Raw genomic sequence first — 21,461 nt, 5'->3', positions numbered from 1 at the left:
AGTTAAACCCTATTGCAGCTGGGCCTCTCCATCCCCAGAAATTAGAACAGAGTCAAAGAACACAAGATTTCACTCCCAGAATCCCATGTGATAATGGTATAGGGCTGTGTTCACATTACTGTCCACTGAAGGGAATGGGAAGCTTTGAGACCTCTCCCCACCCTCAGAGAGGTGTGGATAGAACTTACTCCCATAGACATTGATTTGGACCAAAAATATATTATTACATCAATTGTTTAATGTCTCAGACATTTCTCACTCTTTGCTCTTCTTCTTGTTCCTTCACACAGATATCACTTCCCTGATTATTTTCCCCTTCTAGCACGGAAATTCATTCCCAGAGAATTAAAGGAAACAAATTACTGTCTATTATGATGTCACAATTTCTAACCACAGGATTCAGCGTCAAGAAGTAAAGAACAATTATTGGAACATTAGGGCTTGACTAAATATTTCAGTATTTGGCAAGGCATCCTCTGGACTGACAAGGAAGCAGACAGCTATGCATACTGTGTTCACACTTCGTAGATAGAAAATACAATTTGAAATGACTTTTAGGACTTGGAACTTTAGTAACATAATGGCTTTTAGCCTAGGTACCCTGATACTAAAATGTAACACTTCAAAAAATTAAATATTATTTTTGGATTTATTTGTTATTGTTAGAGCATGCGGTGGTATAGAGTTCATGCTTTGCAATGATCTTCACAGCGATTCAAAGCTTTCTCAATTTCATTATATTCTTATCAATTGCTCCAGCAACTGTGCTCAGAAAGAAGGAGACGTGCTGACCCAGAGACCAGCTGATATCTCTTCCAATTGAGCAGTGACATTTTTGTGCTGGAGAGCACATAAGGTACTGAAGATATAAATCCCATTTGCAAGATTCAGATGTCAGCCTGCACTGTCAGTTAGCCCAGGCTTCAGAAGCCAATTCAAGCTTTCTCAAGAGGAGAGACTATCTTTTTCTTGAATAAAAGGTTCGGTCCCTTTGAAAAAGCAGGAATGTGGTGTCCTTTTGGATACAAGAAGTCAGGACATTCAAAAAGAGAAGTCAGTTTTGAAAGTGAAGACATTAAAACCACACAAAACACAGATTGGTCAAAACAAGAGATCAAAATTAATTCACATTTTAAATCTGTGAAGTTATCAGATTGAAAGAATATGCAAATGTAGAAGCACAGTATGAAATAGAATAAATAAAAAACATCTCATCCCTGTTATTGTCCTTTCCACGTATCACCAAGTCTATCACATTTTAATATTCAGCCACACTTAACATTTGTATAGGCTAGGATCATTAAGATGCAGCCACTGCATTTCAGATCTCTCCAGAGCAGATGAAGCCTCTCCCAAGGAGTCACTGGCTGTGCAGCACTGCCACCCTTCCCAGGAGACAGTCTTCTTTCTACATTCTGGCTTCACAGCACAGGAAAGATTTCTAAAATAAAGAAAACACAGCTTTTGAGAGCTGGCCAGCCTTTGCCTTCTGCACCACAGACAGGGTGGCACCTAGAGTCACCACTGACCTGAGGCAGAGCAAACATCAGAGTTCCACTTAATGCTAAAACCTTCCCTATAATGTCTATTCAGCCACAACAGGAGAGGGGTTTGAATCTCCTCACGAGTAGGTCTGAGAACAGGATCTCCAGTGCTGGCCACAGCTCACACTGATCCTCAGAGGACGCAACCTGCAGCAGCAGAGCCCCAAGGCCTGCCTGCAGACTTCTCTCTGCACCTTGGCCTACCACACCAGCTGCTCCTCTCTGCCCACCCAGATTCCTGCAGAGACAAAATGACACCTCACGCACGTGAAAAACATTTGTGTTTTTTTTCTCTACCATTTCCCCTTGACCAAAAGGAGCATTAAACATGGCGAGAGTCTCCTTTTTCTGATCTACATGGCACCTTCTCTACAACTCACTCTCTACAACTCAGCCTCAAAGGAGGTTGTAGCTGGGTGTGTGTCAGTCTCTTCACCCAGACAACAAACGATAGGACAAGAAGAAATGGCCTCAAGTTGTGCCGGGGAGGTTTAGGTTGGGTATTAGGAAAAATTTCTTCACTGAAGGGTTGTGAAGCATTGGAACAGGCTGCCCAGGGAAGTGGTTGAGTCACCATCCCTGGAGGTATTCAAAAGACATGTAGATGTGTTGTTTAGTGACACGGTTTAGTCGTAGACTTGGCAGAGCTAGGTTAACAGTTGAGCTTGATGATCTTAGAGGTCTTTTCCAACCTAAATGATTCTGTGACTCTATGATTTCCCTGACCCACAAGCTGAGGTAAAAACAGCAGTCCAGCCATACCACCTACTAACACTATCCCCCCTGTCACCGCTTAGGCTGGGACAGTTACTGCCTCAGAGCTTCTACTTTCCTCTACATCAGGCCTATCTTCCACCAGGAAAACTTTGAGATGCAACAAAAGAGGCTTCCATTCCACTGGGTTGATCTCTGCCCCTCTCCTAAAAGGTAAGGACATTCAAAGTTATTTTCTACATATTCTTCAGAGAAGTCAGAGAACGCAATGACACCTTTCTTCCATCCAGACCCTCCTGTGAACCCCTCCCATCTGGATCTAGTAGGTCTAAGTAGCCTGCAGCTGGTGCATACCAGCCTTCGGGCACATGTTGGTCCGTGGTGGGCAGCAGGGCCCAGCTCAGTGCCAGCAGCACCAGGACTCACACAGGTGTTGGAGCCAGCAACAAGTGTTTTGCTGAGCATGACAGGCAGACACAAACAGTGGTGCATTAAATCCACCATCTAACCCAACCTTAAACTGCACAGACAGATGTCCCTTTCTAATGCATGGACAGATTTTTGGTGTCTACAGTGACAAGTGATTAGGTAACCAATTGATCCTCTCAAAACAGAGTGTTTCTAATTAGAAGAACTGAGAAAAACATAAAGCGTTTAATAAATAACAGCAAGTCCTCTATGGGAGTCATCACCTAAACTGGTTTGCTGACTTTGCTGGAAGGTTGATTTTTTGATTTCTACCACCCTGTTTCCAACAGACATGATTTACACTGGCAGAAGGGTTACTTAAATCAGTTCCTCAGTAGGAACAAACTGTACTGTAAGAACGATTGTTTCTAGAGCTCCCTGCATTATTTGCCATCAGAACAACATTCACCAGAAGCAAAATTCTGAGCACAGACCAAATCCCCTGTTCCACTAATTTCACCACCATGTGGGAGATACTGCAAGACAGTCACCTGTATGTGGTCTCAGACAGCTATAAATTCCTGCGAGTCCACCAGGCTTTCCAAGCCTGACACATCCTGCTTCAGTGCTCCCAAACACTAGTGTTAGCTCATTAGAGCTCTAGCATAGTCTTTCCCTACCCCCTTGCATGCCATGACTGGTAGTCACTGGCTAGATCTAAGCAACCAAGGAGCAGATGCTGAATGTCCCCCTGAGAGGCTGAGGTTTCTGACCAATATATGGGTGAGCAGAACATGGAGCAGCTGGTGAGGTCACTGCTTTGCTACACTTCACAAAGCAGCAGTTGAACCATCTTAACTTACCATGAGGTCTCCTACAATAAAACCAGTCACAAATTTTGGCTTGCCTCAAAATAATGTACTGCAAATTGCTAACGAGCACTTACAACTCAGCTGCCTATGCACTATGGCTGAGCTGGCACTTTGAGGATGTAATTTCATCAGTATCTGCAAGACATCTCCACACATGAATCAGAGCACTAACAAAGCATTTTAGAAATCAAATACACAGTGTTTGAATTAATAGAAATGCAAACCTTACAGAACACCCTGACATTTGTCACTGAACCATTTGACCCAATGTCATGCAAATACTTTGGATTTTTCTGCCACCCACAACCTAGGATTTGATTCCTGGCAGAGATTACCGCACTTTTTAAAAACAAACAAACAAACAAACAAACAAACTATTTTTAAAGTGTTAATTTTCCCTCCCTTTATTATTATTATTATTATTTTTTATGCTAAACTTACTATGTTATTTATTTTTTCCTTTTTTTTTTTTTACCTACTGGTCAACTAAGAATTCTTTAAATCTAATAAAATGTTAGATTAAGGAGATCTTTCAGAAGGGATTCTAGCACATCCAGTCCACTGTATCTCTATAGTATCAGATCCATCTCCATATGTCCCTGAAAGTTTTCAAGACTACATTGGACAAAGCTGTCAGCTATCAGATCTCACAGCTTACTCTACCTTGGATACTGGACTAAAGATCTCCTGAGATTCCCTGCAACCTGTATTCTGTAATTCTATGGATTATTTATTTATTTATTTATTTATTTATTTTAATGGTCATTTCTGTGACATCTGAGTGTTTTTACTCATGCATTAAGCAACATAACTAACATCTGTCACATACTGTGTGTTTTCGTCTCTCTCCCTAGGGAAGAAGTAGGGGAGGGTCTGGTGTTGGTAGAGTGTTTTTCATTTGTTTGTTTGTTTGTTTAGCGTGCATGTTGCTATGTGTTTACAACAGAAAGCACAAGGTCAGAGTAATGCTTCATGGAATTATAGTGGGATGTGTAAAGTTTATAGTTGTCCTCAGAAATAATAAGAGTTCCTCAGACACCCAGGTAAGACTTTTGTCTCTTAGTTTGTGCTACAGGAACACAGCTGGACAAAGTTTTCCTCCTAAATTTCTGTGTCTCAGGCTTAGGAAACCTTTGAAGATGAACACCAAGATCTTGAAACCGATTTGGAATTCAGCAGGGAACCAGTATAGAGAGTAAGGCTATGTGTCTAATGTGGTCATGGTAATATGTTGCTAGGGAGAGCACTACCATGTTCTGAAGATACATGATTGCAGATGGTTTCATACACAGACGTATTGTCTATATCCAAGGATATCTGGGATGAGAAAAGTATTCTAAAACGGAACACCGAACAGTATATGGCAATTTGAAACACTCTTTTACTCAGATGGAAAGAAGGACTTTTTACTCAGAAAGAAGGTCTGTCCAATGGTACTGCATTAAAAAAAATAAAAAAAAAAATCCAAATGATGGACTAAACTGAACAGATAATTCAGAATTGTGTATCTGATGAATGCGGAAAAACTACAAGCATTTCAAAACAGCTTCAGTCTACCATTCTCATCACTTACTGGCTCAAATACAGCTTCAGGCAGCTGTTCTTCATACTGTGCTTGTCTCTTATAGGATTAAGACTGACTAAAACTTCCTTTTCTAACAAAATCTTGTTTTCAGTTGCTTACACATTTGCCAAACTTTATCCATGGGGGATGAAATTTCCCATATCTATGATGAATATTTTGGCAAAACTTCACACAAGGAACTTGGAATGAAATAAGGAAAAATATGTTTTGTTCGTCTTTAAAATATGGGCAATTCTTCTGTGAAAAAAATCTTGCATCCTTTTCCTTAGAGAGATTGTATGAAGACAGCTAAAGGGGTTGTCAGGACAATTTTGTATGTTTGTTTGTTTCTGTGAGAACACATCCATATTTGAGAAAAGCCTCTGAGAAATCTCAATTCATATGTACCCAGTAGATATCATTAGATTTCTAGCTGTGCCTTGTAGTTGTGTCTCACCAGACCATGCATTCACCATCTCCAAATGTCAGAGTTGTAAGTTAAAAAGCCCATAAGGCTCCAACTGGTTTCTTTGGACAGACTGCAAATATGGGAAACAGCAAAGTCTGCGCACACCAAGTCCTGGCAAGATGGATGAAGAAGCTCATTCAAATGCCAAAGCAATATTTGAAGGTGCTAAACTGCCAGCAAACTAGACTGCAGAAATCTTTCTGATTTTTAAAAATAGGCAGAGAGGAAGGGAATGGGAGACTCACAGCTTGGGTGGAGCAAAGAAAATGATGGCATGTAATCCTTGATCTCAGATGACTAATTTTGTGTTTGGGTCACTGAGAAAAAGTGGCTTTTCTTTCGATGGATCTTCATTATCAAGCAATCTGGATTGTATCATGCAGCAGTTCTGCCCTTGTTGTTATATACCATTTGCCTATGGTTATAATGTATCTTTGAAGGTTTTGAATACTGGTTTTATGTTTTCTTTCAGACCTTTGGTGAATATGTTGAACCTGACAGAATTCACACCAAACCAGGAAGAATGCTGTCTGAAATACTTTGATGAGGTGAGATATCCACCCTGTTACTTACTCCTGTAGATAACCAGTTCATCAATTGTCAGTTGAGCCATTTTCCATCACCGAGTCACTTTCCATCATCTATCAGCAGTCATGGTCTTCTGGAGAGGTCCCGGATGACTTGCTAATGTGACACCTATCTATAAGAAGGGTTGTAAAGAGAAGCCAGGGAACCACAGGCCTTTCAGCCTGACCTTGGTGCCGGGAAGGGTAATGGAACAGGTCATCTTGAATGCAATCACGCAACATATGTGGGACAAACAGGGGATCAGGCCCAGAGAGAATGAAAGGCAAGTCCTACCTGACCAACCTCATCTCCTTCTATGACCGGGTAACCCACCTGGTGGATGAGGGAAAGGCTGTTGTTGTAGTCTACCTAGACTTCAGGAAAGCCTCTGACACAGCCTCCCATGGTATTCTCCTGGAGAAGCTGTCAGCCCATGGCTTGGACAGGCACACTCTTTGCTGGGTTAAAAACTTGCTGGACAGCCAGGCCCACAGAGCGGTGTTATGAAATGGTACAAAATGGTATGAATGGTATGAAATCCAGCTGGCAACTGGTCACGAGTGGTGTCTCCCAGGCATCGAATGGTGTTGGGGCCCATCCTCTTTAGTATCTTTGTTGATGATTTGGATGAGGGAATTGAGTGCACCTTCAGTAAGTCTGCAGATGACACCAAGCTGGGGGAAGTGTCAAGGCCCTGCAGAGGGACCTGGACAGAATGGGTTGATGGGCAGAAGCCAGTGGGATGAGGTTCAACATGGCTAAGTGCCGGGTCCTGCACTTTGGTCACAACAACCCCATGCAGCGCTACAGGCTTGGGGCAAAGTGGCTGGAAAGCTGTGCAGAAGAAAAGGCTCTGGGTGTGTTGGTCAATGTTCACCTGTACATGAGCTGGCAGTGTGCCCAGGTGGCCAAGAAGGCCAACAACATCCTGGCTTGAATCAGGAATAGTGTAGCCAGCAAGACCAGGTAGGTGATCGTCCCCCTGTACTCAGCTCTGGCGAGGCCACACCTCGAGTACTGTGTTCAGTTTTGGGCCTCTCACTTCAAGAAAGACATTGGGGCCCTGGAGCATGTCCAGAGAAGGCTATGAAGCTTCTGAAGGATCTGGACCACAAGTCTTATGAGGAACAGCTGAGGGAACTGGTTTGTTTAGCCTGGAGAAGAGGAGGCTCAGAAAAGACCTTATTGCTCTCTACAGCTACCTGAAAGGAAGGCGTGGGGAGCTGGGGATCAACCTCTTTTCACAGATAACTAGTGATAGGACTAGAGGGAAAGGCCTCAAGTTGCACCAGGGGAAGTTTAGGTTGGAAATCGGGAGACGTTTCTTCTCAGAAAGAGTAGTCAGGCATTGGAACGGGTTGCCCAGGGAGGTGGTGGAGTCACCATCCCTGGGGGTGTTTAAGGAATGGTTGGACTTGGTGCTTAAGGACATCGTTTAGTGGGTGACATTGGCACTAGGGTGATGGTTGGACCAGATGTTCCTGGAGGTCTTTTCCAACCTTAATGATTCTATGTTTCTATAATTCAATTTGTAATGTGATAGATTAATATTAAATAGGATTACTTTTTATTAGAATATCATAATGTATTAAATAAAACAGGATCCACACCAGGAAGAAACACTGAAGTTCTATGGGAAACCTTAATTCTGGCATTTCCCAATAGTTTTTCATTATTATTATCATTACATTTCCTCATGTCTTATGTAGCAGCAGTATTGAAATTATTATCTTTGGCTTATTTCTATCTAATAAGGAGAGAGAGAATCCTTTAAAATCCCATATACCGTCTTCTTCTGTTGGTCTTTCAATAGGCAGAGAGGAATGAAAAATTCACATCTGATTTTTTGCACTTTAAAGGTCATGACTATCACAAGCACATGCTATGGCCAGTCTTGACTTGGCAGGAAGGCTATGAAATATTTGTTGAGTTTAGTTTATTATTGGAAAAAACAATGCCAGTTGTGAAGCAAATGACCAGTTATCTGCTGCAAATTCCAGATAAAACCTTTTTTGTTTTGTTTTCTTTTTTTTTTCTTTTTTCTTTTTTTTTTTTTGTGTGTTTGTTATTAGCTGATCTGAAAGACTTGGAAAAGTGTTCTTGGAATTGAATAGGCCAAAATACCCTTTAACAATCACCAATCAACCTTATAAAGTCATTGGATTACAAAAAGCAAGGAAAAACATGTTTCCCGTTTTGTACGTAATCTGAGAAATTTTCTGTTTTCTGTGTTAAATATATTCGAAAGAACACTGCTAGCCTTTTAAAGACAACAGAAAAAGGAAGTATAATTTAAAACAGAAATATCAGATTTTAGAAGTGCCGGGCAAGTTAAAGGAAAATAGACAGCAAATGTGAAAGACAAAAAGGAACACATAATGAACGGGTCCAGTTGCTAGGTATAAATGAAGGAGCAAGCAGCAGGTCAAAAGGAGATTCAAGAACAGCCTGTAGTAGTCCTAAGGCTCAGTTTGGAGACCTTCAGAAACTCAGAACAGGGCTGATGAGATACCATCTACTTGTGCTGGAGCTTCTGTACTTCTTCACAAATACGGCATTAATAGGTATGATAGCAAATGGCAGTCATAGTGATTAAAGGTATGAATTCAGCAGAGTTAAAAAAATTCAGAGGACAATGGGTGTTGCCACATAAGCAGATGTGATTAGGAATGCTTTAATTTGCTTTAAGAGATCAGCACAATTATGCTTCACTTTTAGTTAAAGTTACCATTTTCAGATCTGCAACATTCGTATACATCCATATACATATAATATACATACATATATATACATACATATATATACATACAATAGTTATACTATACCCAAGTGATACTGTACGGTTTAGGCATATTGTGGTTCTCCCAATGGATTGTTCCCACTGATTCACTGAACTTTGATTTCTGCCACCATTCCAGAGTGATTTTCAGGACAACAACTGTAAAGAATACTTGTAAAATAAAGAGCTTCCCTTTATTTGTGTGATGAAGTCTTGGAGCAGCCAATATCCAGCAGCATAAAATACTAGAAGAAAATGAAGTAATGGCATTCCAGGGCCAACTTCATAGCCTAGGCCCTGGTAACCTAGGCTACCCTTCAGCAGAGAATCATCTGTGTCTCCATCCTGAGGTATAGTGTAGGCTATAAAGTCACACTTAGATTTGTACGAAATTATGGGTTTTGTTAAATTTCTTTATTTCCACCCTTAAAAATTCCTAATCTCACTGAAGCACACAATGGAACATGAATAAAACTGAGGTCTGTGATTATACTAAATTTAATTATACTCACATAAGAAAAACAAAAATGAAAACAAAAGAAAACAAAAGAAAACAAAAGAAAATATTTTGGGAGTAGCTATTATAGGAGAAATTTTCCTAAACTTGATTCGATAGGAAATGTGATCAAGTCCTATATTCCATTTTACTTTAACTGTATGTCACACCTTCTGTAAAGACACAAATAGTCATCAAACCAAAGAGTTCTTCCTGTTGGCACACTTTTAACAGTCACAATTTATTTTTAGTTCAGTAAGTACTTATCTGAGACTAAAGAGAAATGGTCATGTGGTCCAATATTCTTTTAAAATATTTACGATTTGCTCATTCAGAACTCAGAGTGATATCTTAATTGTACTCAAGAACAAGGGATGATTTCAGTATTATTACGATGACAGCAGTATGTTAGCACAGTCATATTTGTATTGCTTCTAACTCCAAAGCAACATTAAGAAAGCCTTTGTTTAACCATCTGCTTAGAAAGTACAGGCTAAAAATATATTGGACAGTTTGTCTCTCTTCTAATCGTATTATAAACTGCTTCTATACAAACATCCACACCTACACTGGTGCTTCTTATCTGTGCAGTTATCACACTTTGATTCACTGTCATCAAATGTCAGGGTAGTGTAAAACACATCTTGTGGTCAACATCAGAAATATTCTTGGTTTCTTTAGCTTATACTCATATAATATGCTCTCAGATCTGTTTATTTCTGAATAGGAGTAGTCCTACTCATTCCAAACTAAACCTCTAAAACTCCAAACCAAACTAAACTAATTACACTGCAGTCAGAATTCCTGTCTCTCCTACCAAAGCTATAATGAAAAGAAAAGAAAAGAAAAGAAAAGAAAAGAAAAGAAAAGAAAAGAAAAGAAAAGAAAAGAAAAGAAAAGAAAAGAAAAGAAAAGAAAAGAAAGAAAGAAAAAGAAGAGAGAAGAGAAGAGAAGAGAAGAGAAGAGAAGAGAAGAGAAGAGAAGAGAAGAGAAGAGAAGAGAGAAAAGAAAAGAAAAGAAAAGAAAAGAAAAGAAAAGAAAAGAAAAGAAAAGAAAAGAAAAGAAAAGAAAAGAAAAGAAAAGAAAAGAAAAGAAAAGAAAAGAAAAGAAAAGAAAAGAAAAAGAAAAAGAAAAAGAAAAGAAAAGAAAAGAAAAGAAAAGAAAAGAAAAGAAAAGGAAAGGAAAGGAAAGGAAAGGAAAGGAAAGGAAAGGAAAGGAAAGGAAAGGAAAGGAAAGGAAAGGAAAGGAAAGGAAAGGAAAGGAAAGGAAAGGAAAGGAAAGGAAAGGAAAGGAAAGGAAAGGAAAGGAAAGGAAAGGAAAGGAAAGGAAAGGAAAGGAAAGGAAAGGAAAGGAAAGGAAAGGAAAGGAAAGGAAAGGAAAGGAAAGGAAAGGAAAGGAAAGGAAAGGAAAGGAAAGGAAAGGAAAGGAAAGGAAAGGAAAGGAAAGGAAAGGAAAGGAAAGGAAAGGAAAGGAAAGGAAAGGAAAGGAAAGGAAAGGAAAGGAAAGGAAAGGAAAGGAAAGGAAAGGAAAGGAAAGGAAAGGAAAGGAAAGGAAAGGAAAGGAAAGGAAGGTAAAGGAAAGGAGCGTAAAGGAAAGGAAAGGAAAGGAAAGGAAAGGAGCGTAAAGGAAAGGAGCGTAAAGGAAAGGAAAGGAAAGGAGCGTAAAGGAAAGGAAAGGAGCGTAAAGGAAAGGAGCGTAAAGGAAAGGAGCGTAAAGGAAAGGAGCGTAAAGGAAAGGAGCGTAAAGGAAAGGAGCGTAAAGGAAAGGAAGGAAAGGAAAGGAAAGGAAAGGAAAGGAAAGGAAAGGAAAGGAAAGGAAAGGAAAGGAAAGGAAAGGAAAGGAAAGGAAAGGAAAGGAAAGGAAAGGAAAGGAAAGGAAAGGAAAGGAAAGGAAAGGAAGCGTAAAGGAAAGGAAAGGAAGGAAAGGAAAGGAAAGGAAAGGAGCGTAAAGGAAAGGAAAGGAGCGTAAAGGAAAGGAGCGTAAAGGAAAGGAAAGGAGCGTAAAGGAAAGGAAAGGAAAGGAGCGTAAAGGAAAGGAGCGTAAAGGAAAGGAGCGTAAAGGAAAGGAAAGGAAAGGAGTGTAAAGGAGCGTAAAGGAAAGGAGCGTAAAGGAAAGGAGCGTAAAGGAAAGGAAAGGAAAGGAAAGGAAAGGAAAGGAAAGGAAAGGAAAGGAAAGGAAAGGAAAGGAAAGGAAAGGAAAGGAAAGGAAAGGAAAGGAAAGGAAAGGAAAGGAAAGGAAAGGAAAGGAAAGGAAAGGAAAGGAAAGGAAAGGAAAGGAAAGGAAAGGAAAGGAAAGGAAAGGAATGAAAAACATATACTCAGAAAAACACATCAATCCTTCCTCCCCTGACAAGGTGGGGCATTACAGCATATTTAACAAGGAGGTTTGGCTAAAGGACAATTTCTTTGTATTCTAATGATTACCACAATCTTTTTCAAACTCATTTACTGTTAAACTCATTAACCTATAGATATATTTTTGAGTTTTTAAAGGGTCATTACACTCGTGAGTTCCTGCTAAATGAGACTAAGTAATAGAGTGGCTACCACAATAGGGCAATTTCTGGAAAAGAAAACTAAAGTGATTATGCAAGTTATCATGGCAAATCTTGATCTTACACAGGAGATTCAAGACTTTTTCAAAAGCTAAGAATACTTAGTTTGGTCTCTGGTAGCTTTATTAAATTATACTATCCAAAGAACATTTCAATTACAAGCATTAGTTACAAGAAAAATACTGTGTAGGATAAAATACTTCTTTCTAATTCCAAATCCATTGAAAAAATTGCAAAATCCAAAGCCATTCTAAAATCGTGATCAATATATTATTTTTAAACTGAAATTTTATCACTTTCTAGCATTTGTGGTGTCATTAGATCAAGTTTTCAAACTCATATATTGCAAATGTAATAGGTTAAAATCTATTTCTTTTTTAATAAAAACCTCTTCCACAAAGCAAAAATTTAGGCATATGATCTTCAGCTTTAAAATTCAAACTAGGCCTGACAATAAAAAATACAGGTTGAGAGTTTTAAGTGACAATTTAAATTCCATTAGAAATGTATATAGGAGTATTACACTTTTGACAGAAATTTCTGTCCTAAAATATGTGATTCCAAGACTATATCTCATTTTGATTTACTAACTCTGTCCATATTCTCTTCTGAATGTCATTGAAACCCTAGCTATGTCAAAGAAATGAGCCTGAGTAATGTAACCATACCTATATTTTTGGCTTCTGTCATGGGGTTATTTCTCTGGTGTTGTTGCTCACCAGATGCATAGAAATCACTGCTGAACTTGGAGTGTGAACATTTTCATTTCAGTAGCACCACTAAATAAAAAATGTGTCTTTCAAAGATTTTGAAATTCTCTGGAAGAACAAAACACTACTGACACCAAGCATTGGTGAGACCACGCTGTAGCTATGCACAGCAAGCATAAGGAATTCCTTTTGAATCCTTTTCACCCTGAATCCTAGTCACAAAATGGGACTGGATATGTGTATGCATGTATCCGAGTAAAATATCAAGATGACCTAAACCAATGAAAACAAAGAACCCCATTTTGATTTTGTGCACCATTTAGATTCAGTTAAACTAGTGAAGTGACACCTGTTTTTATTAGCTCAAGGCTAGGCTCATTGCTTTTCTTGTATGGAAAAAAAGAAATGGTCTGATTAAAATGGAACACTCTGCTGTAGGTGCTTCTTCATGTGCATTTCAGTTTATCTGTTCAAAGAACTGAAATGTCTTTCGGAACCCTGTTAAAAGGGCATTTATATTATCATTTAATGACAAATAATCCCTTCTGACACCAGCAAAAGACAAGTTTGGCTATTAAACTAACAAAAGTAACATTTTGTTATGTGTCTAATGAGCAGGAAATACATTCAGTTTGCACTCCACTTGCAATGCAAACACTAAGCAGCCATCCAGACCCATACTCTTTAGACTAAAATTTATCAAAACAAACCTTAAACAGAGGGTAAATATAATTTATCTCAGGTTTATTAGATACTGTCTTTTTTATTATTTTTTATTTGTATTGTTCTTTAGCTCCTAGACAAAAAAATATAAGCTCCAAGATAATGGGTAAATGAGTAAGTGGTAAATAGATTTAACAATAATAGGAAGTACCTGGAGAAAGGAAAAACACTGTATAACTCAGACATTGCTTAATGAAATTAAGAGTCATGTAATCCACTTGAACCAAAGCTTACACCTCAGATGGGATTTTAAAAAGGAAAATGGAAAGGAAAATGTGAAACACTCTCTGGGGCAGTTGTGACACCTCTGTGAAGCAGAAAAGAGTCAGCAAGTCAGGGAATAAACAGAGCTGATTCAGTGACCGGTCATGTCACTCTGAATGTGCTGATTAAATCCCTGAAGTTATCGGAAGAAGTTTTCCAAGTGTGATGTTCATTAGCTATCGCTCCAGCCAGCTCCAGGGGATTAGTAACATGGTGTGCTGAAACACTCTTTTCCACCTCATCAAATATTCACCTTCCTGAAGTTCATTTGCTCCCACCATCTGTGCTCATGTAAGCAGACCATGCTTGCTCATCCACCCCGTTGTGAGGGTTTCCACAGACTATTTCTATTTCCCAGTTTAGATAAACAGATTTGTCATCCGCACTGTCACACATTTAACAGCTCTAATGCCACATGGATTATGCTGACTTCAGGCTTTAAGAGCCATAAAATTCTGATGTCCTCTAGCCCTCTGACACAAAATTGTACTTTCTTTATTAATATAGTATTAATAGTTTCATTGCAGTGGCATGTCACACAACAGGGCCACCAGTCCGGGGACTGAATCTTGTATCATACCTACATGGATCCATCAACATCAGGTTTGTTCACTATTGTAGACACTTTTGAGAGATGTTTCAGGAAACCAGTCACTGCTTTAGACCATTTTGGTTTCTTTAGCAGAAAGAAGCTTTAGCATCACTACATCATGCTCATGTTCAGAAAGCATCTTCTTCATGTCATAATCATTGCATATCCTTGCATAGTTTGGATGTGGTGACTTTGAGGCAGAAGTTTTTGCTCTGATAAGCCTGTACTCACCTGAGAAAGTTGGCAACATTCCCATCGCATTGCTTACCCAGTCTCAGCCCTGTGGTTGCCACTACAGTGGCTATACTGTACCTGAGTACTTGTACCTGAACATACTCATGTGTTCCAGAGCCATAGCTGGATGTGTCATGGAGCTAAAGAAATACCAGAAAAACTTATCAGTAGGAATCCATGTCTATTCAATAAGAATCCCCCCCAAACTTACTTAGTCCCTGCAGTTTTTACAGCCTAACTTTACCACGGTGTGAGAAGCCATAATGCTGAAGCTTGCTTTCTATAATCCAAGTAACGCCTCTGTGTATTCATTTACTCCGTTCACACTGCAGAGCTTCCCAATGTACTCAATTCTGCTGGGCACTGTATGTCTCAAGCTACTTGTTTCATGTCCTGCCAAATCAGATGAACAACTGAAACTGCCCAGACAGATAACCATTTGTGCAAGACACTGAGCTGGAACTGAGACCCTAGGGCTGAGATTCATCTCAATTATTTCAGATGTCTGCAACATAGATTATGACTTCTGAGATAGCTGTCCTCAGCTCCCAGGTGGAGTGATTCAGCTGACCTATTTCTAGTCATCTGCTTTAGGGTAAGATGACATAAGCACCAGAAGTGTTATCTGTCCCTCCACTGAGTTTAAAGGAAACCCAAGGTGACTACCTCAGTGGGGGATGTTGACATTATCATATGTTTTCTCTAGCAAGCCTTCTGAACTCAGCTCTTCCATTTGTTCCCTTTAATAACACACATTTTAACAGGAACTACTACATCATTTCTTTTCCCCTTCATTCTAGTATAGGCCACATTTACGTTCACTTATTCCTGCACTGAGCACTAGTAGAACAAACTTGATCTACAGAAAGACAGCTTGTCATGTAGTTGTCTGCAGTATTCAGAATTCTTTTTATTGAGCAATAATAGGTTCATTTTTTTATTCATTTTTATTTCCTTCTCTGAATAAGTGGTTCATTTGGTGACAGGTAAAGAAAACGCAAGTACCATCTTCCTTCTGCCTCCAGTAAGGTAAACTATTCAGCCACACTGACTTTCAGGAAGACTACCTCTGCCCTGAAAAAATATCTGTCAGTATGTACATCTCATGTTTTAACCAGTGGCCCCTACCTTGACAAAATCACAGTCTGCATAACTGATCTCTAATATGCTACTATCCAGGTATGCATCCAGCTATAAGATACAGGAAAAATGTAGACAATACATTGCTACTGATCTCATTGAAGTTTCCCTTAGGTGTGAGAGGGCTGTCTAGGATGGCTGAACATTTTGGTTGAAAAGGGATGTGAGATTTTCAGAGTAAACATGAATAGCCATGACAGCCTAACATCTATGCTAATACAATTCTAAGTCTTTTTGTATTCATTCCCTCCTATGGAACTTGTGTGACTCACTGTGTGTTATCCAGGTCCATTATGTATCTAGTGAAGGGCAGAGCTTCAGGTCAGATATACAGAAACCAGAAAGACAGTAGTCTGTTCTGCTTAGACTAGGTACATGCAGGCCTGGATGGGACATGGTGGAACATAAGTGAAGACAATCATGTACTCCCCCTACTAAACTCGAACATATTTGGTAGGTTTATTGTAGACTGAAAAGAAAACAAAGGTAAATCTTAAAGCCACAAACATTCTTCAGTTTCAGAAACAATCTCCATGTACACGGAACATATGAGCCCAAACAAAACAAGTGGCAATTCAGTTCTGTAAGTCTTTCACTTAAATTCTTTATTTCAGTACATATATAACCCAGGCGTCTCTCTTTATCCTAATTTTGACATAATTTAATATTTTCTTAGAGATATTGGTATAAGCAGACAAAAAAGAGACAATGCCAAATCCTGATGCAAAGCGGCTAGATCATACATTTACATTGGCAACATGAAATTTACTGAAAGACACAGTTTTTAATGATAAAAATTAATTATGGGGGGAAGTGCATTTCAACTTCAATGACCATTACACTGTCTGGTTTTCGTTATTTTAGAGAAGCATGCAACATCAGGTGAAGGCCAACAACTCCCAAATCTAGAAAGAAATAAAAGTTATTTTTCTTTTGTGCAAAAATAGCATACTGATATTCTTCAAATACTGTTTCATATTTGTTTTATGTTATCACAGTATTTCAGTGCTAATATTTCTAAACCTAATTCACACAGTCTTATATATTCACATGAATTCTCATTTATTTTATTCTCCATTTTATGCTTCAGATCTGCAGTATTTATTCATGAAGAAAATATCTACTGAAATTAACAGAAACATTGTCACACAGATGATGAAAGTGATTTATACAAATGTCATTTACCTGTGAAAGGCAATGACTTACCAAACTATAGAACAGGCAATATAGCCTAAAAGGAGGTAACATTTCATCTACAAAGACTACCATTCATATGGATGCCTACACAGATATCTTTCTTTCCACTTGTTTCAATGGAAATGCTCCTGTCCAATTTCTGCCTCAACTGTGACCATGGGCAAGTCTTTGTACCACACTTAGAGAATATAACTTCTCTACTTATACAAGACTTCTAAAAACTCTGCCTTTTTCATAGTAAGGTGCTGACATACCAGTGAGGGTAATATAAGGACAAATAATACATTTGAACAATGTAATGAAGCGCAGTTTGAAGCTAGCTCAGGTATTTGTACCCTCTGTATACCAATGTGCCCAGAAATGTCTCAGTATTTCCATTGATTTTTTTTTTATTATTATTTTTCTTCACAAAACAAATGAGCTGTCATTTCACTGTAGTAAAAGCTAAATTTTGTTTCTCATTTTTTATAGGTGATGCTTGTTTATAACATAATTTGTTGCTTAGAATAACACTGAAATTCTCAGTGTCAATTTTTCTAGAGTTTACAAAATCCATTGCAAAACGTATTTTTTAAAAAACTAATACACGTGATGGAAAATGGCAGATAAGGAAAAAGAGGACAGATACATCAGTTAGACTATTGATCTTTGCATGTATTTAAGGAAATTAAATGCATATGAAAATTATTTATACTGATAAAGATGAAAACGTTAAGTATTTCATCTACAGGAGAGACAGAATGTACATTGAGGGCACAATCTTTCTAACTGCTACTCATGCAAAAATTACTCTGTCTTAGTCAAGACTATATATTTCATGCAAGTGCAAGGTAGCAAAACAGAGCACAAACATCACTTTTGGAGTAGAAATGATAATCCAAACCTCACCACAACTAAATATAAAAATTGGACATGTGAATAAGAAACAAAAAGAATGCAAGTACTGCACAACAGGAATTGTATTTCGGAGCTATATCATTATCACCTGAGTACAAGTCTGGGAATAACTGTGTGTTTCATAATGCTACGTAACCCTCTGATCAGTTTCTCTGAGATGCCTGTGTGTTATTACATTTAGTAATTAAGAATGTGAAAGTACTTTTTATTGTGTTTGGGATGTTAATACTCTCCCCAAATGCACCCAGGGAGTATACAAAGAAAACCATACTGAAATATTATCTTGTGAACACATTAATGTTATAGACTTCCAATCCTAAGAGTCCTGAAACCATCTCCCATACTTCAGGGAAGACCTGTTAGTAGACACTTCTGTGCTATACCACCATGTATAGAAGAAAAGAAGAATCACAGTGTGAGAAGGAAGTTTTATAATTGATTCTAACTTGTGGTTTAGATTTTAAATAATATGTTATTTTCAGTTTATAAAATAACAGCTAATTTTGTAGTGAAGGAGATACCAGAATGTTCCAGAATACTAATCCATCTGACTGAAAACAGGAATGTTTTTCTGGGACACACCTGATAAAAAGTAAATCCTGGCTATATTTTATGTTTTATATAATTTAGTTATTTAATTCGGAGATTTAATTGCTATCTAATATTGAGGGAACAATGTAGTTTTATGTATTTGATATTGTTTAAATTCATCCTCAGCTTCATTTAATATCAATCAGAAATATATATATATGTATTTTTCATTTCATTTTAGTTGCTGTCAATTTTCTTAAATTGTGATACTAATTCAGAACATCAGAGAGCCTAAGAGGGTATCACCTCCTTCACCATATTCCCATCCAGCTGTACATACTTTATTCTTTGTTCTTTTCTGGATGTAGGAAGAAGTATCCAGTAAAGAAGACCATTAAAAGTAGAAGACATGAAATAACAGAAAAGAAGGAAGAAAGCAAAAAGGAAATATCTAAAATCAAGAGAAAAGATCTGATAATTGTGCAACAATAATGCTGCTGAGGAAGAAAAGGGGGGTTGGTTAGTCATTAGCAGCAGAGGCTGAACCAAAGCAAACTTTGTAGATACCAATATTTCAGGCACAGCCCAGCTTCTCCTCCATGCCACTCCTCTTTCCTAATGCAATCTTGTCTAATATCATTCCAGATAAAGAGTAGCTTCAGAGTCAAGCATGAGAACATGATGAAAACTCAAACAATGGTAAATACAGACTCATGTAATCTGTCAATATGACAACTTCAGCAATATCTTGCACACTCACAGGCATCATATATTTTGTCTTCTGTTGGTAATAACTTAAGGTGTTTTTTCATGGTGGAGTTTTTTTTATTTGTTTTTATTTTGATTTTTGTTTTTCTGAGTCAGCAAATTTTCCTGAATAATTTCAAAGTTGGCATCATTTTCTTGTGGTCTTGTATGCCTATGATTGTCCATAATGAGGGGAGAATCCCAACCTGTTTTCAAACTCAGAGCTACAATAGGATGTTACTAGAAGTCCCATTTCACATTTATTTAGAACCATCAGATCTAAAGAACTAACTGACAGTGCTTTTCCAAACTGAAACAGATGCTTTCTCACTGTCATTGTCATTCAGCAAAAGCATACAAACAATTCTAGTAAGTCAAATCAAAAGACTCAGTTTCCAGAAATGGAGGACTAAAGAATATATAATAACAGAACAAACGCATAGTGATCTTCCCCTTGAATACTTTCCCAGGCTCCACAGCTTGACAATTTTCCATACATAAATAAGCATATGAGGAAGAACACTTAAAAGGAAATAGATAATACTATTTATTATTAAGCCATGCTATATATATGCAGTCAAATAAAAATAATATTGTCATTGTTATACTGTATATTCACAATGCAATATCCAGTCAGTAGTAAACTCTGTCCTACTGTTGAAAAAACAAAAACAAAAACAAAACAAACAAAAAAAAAACAGAGTAGATACCATATACTCCCACTTACTCAAATGAAAGTGATCACATTAAATGCAACAGAATTAATATTAGAATTAAGTAGTAAAATTATACAGTATCATTTGATTCTGTCAGGGCAATCACCTAAAAACTGGTAAGAAAAATTGTTTTCTCAGTGAGGAAAACAATGGGACTGCCACACTTCGTTCTTTTCATGCTACTGTTACTTTATCTTGAACATACTGAATTCCTTTCCCAAACAGCTCCTAGAAACACAACTGTCCTGTGTAGAAGAGGTCCTGTTTAGCAGAGGTGACAACAGGGTTTGCTGACCTATCCTGTTTCCCATAATCTATCAGTCTGATTCCCCTGATACCTCTTCATACAATGTGTTGAATGTATTATGATATGTTGACTCTCTTTCCATGGTGAGTTTGCCAGTATGTAACGGAACAGGATCCCTGTGTAAGAATGAAAAACCATGGCCACTGCTGAACAACTGATCAAATCTGCATTAAACACCAGCTAAAGCACTAAGTAAGGATCAATTACCCCTTATCAGCATATTCTCAAAGAACACAACTGGGTAGTTCAGAAAATAAGATAATGTGTAGGCATAATTGGACAAAGAAGAAAAAATAATGACAGCACATTCTTCTTCCATCTTTATGATGTAAAAAGATGACAAAGCTGGCAGTGCTGGATAGGGAAGGGAAGGAAACTCTACACTCACTTCATCTGCCCTAATAATTCCTTGACTGAGGAAACTAATGCTCACAATGATTAAATTAACCTGTTCAAGTGAAAAAATGACCTTGATCTCTTAGATCTGAAACCAACAGACTATCTATTAGATAGACTAGTACTGTGTATCCACACTACACCTGCTTAGTCTAGCAGGACAGCTATGGATCTGAACCAAAATACATGGAATATAACAGGAATCTTTCTCTTAATATCAGTGGCCAGCAGATCCTCATCACCATGATCACAAAATTTACACATCTCAGTGGTAGAAGAAATGTGCTACACAATGAAATAAAGAAAAATATTAGCTTATACGGAGACAAGTTTGAGCAAATCCATCAACCAGTCAACATAAAGTTCCTTGTTTATATAAAGTACATAGATTTTCTAATTTAATTGAGCACAATGAAAAGAAGACGCTCCACAGATCCAGCCTCTGATCCAGCACAGGTTACTGTGTACGACAAATCAAACTTGTGTCAGACTGTTTGAAAGATAAAGGCTCTTCTGCAGTCACCAAACCTAGGTCAGATCAGAACAGTGTTTATGGGGACTACAATCCCCACCAATTTTGTGAATAATCCTGTGGGCTACAAGTGCCTTGATTCTTCAAAATCAAGCATTGCTGCTCTTACCTGTTTTCAGCAGTTCCTGTTTTCTTCTTTAGTCAACTATATACTGTTTTGCCCTCCAGCCTCTTTTTGATGCACTGTCCCTGGCTCTGTAATATGACTGAGGCTTCTCATTAATGGCCATATTATTTTGGAAATTAGTGGATGCTTTTAACACTAGAAAAAATATACACCTTATTCTTGCAATGTTTTCATTGACAAATGCATCTTTGAGGTTTAGAGATAAACTAATTTTCTTTTAATAAACAGAGAGTATACATTGCATATAACCCAGTAAAATACAAAGAATTTGGAACTGCTGAAAGATTTTGCAAGGAAAGAGGCTACATCACATAAGTGTGCACACAGGCAGCTTCTCCTCCCACACCCACATGCTCCTACCCAGTGCGTGGAGAAGCTGCA

The 21,461-nt window shown here is 38.1% G+C and overlaps 1 long non-coding RNA gene across 1 annotated transcript; it reads left to right on the top strand.

Moving 5' to 3' along the window:
* The first annotated feature begins 2,329 nt into the window (after positions 1-2,329).
* LOC118257786 (uncharacterized) lies at positions 2,330-19,654 on the top strand. The gene is made up of 3 exons (XR_004781701.2): positions 2,330-2,471; positions 6,044-6,119; positions 18,624-19,654. It is a non-coding gene; the product is annotated as an uncharacterized LOC118257786 (long non-coding RNA).
* Positions 19,655-21,461: the final 1,807 nt, after the last annotated feature.

The sequence above is a fragment of the Cygnus atratus genome, chromosome Z (assembly GCF_013377495.2).
Source record: "Cygnus atratus isolate AKBS03 ecotype Queensland, Australia chromosome Z, CAtr_DNAZoo_HiC_assembly, whole genome shotgun sequence".
In the NCBI taxonomy this organism is placed as follows: domain Eukaryota; kingdom Metazoa; phylum Chordata; class Aves; order Anseriformes; family Anatidae; genus Cygnus; species Cygnus atratus.
The sequence above is the reverse complement of the archived record's forward strand: the minus strand, read 5'-3'. Positions and strand labels throughout refer to the sequence as shown.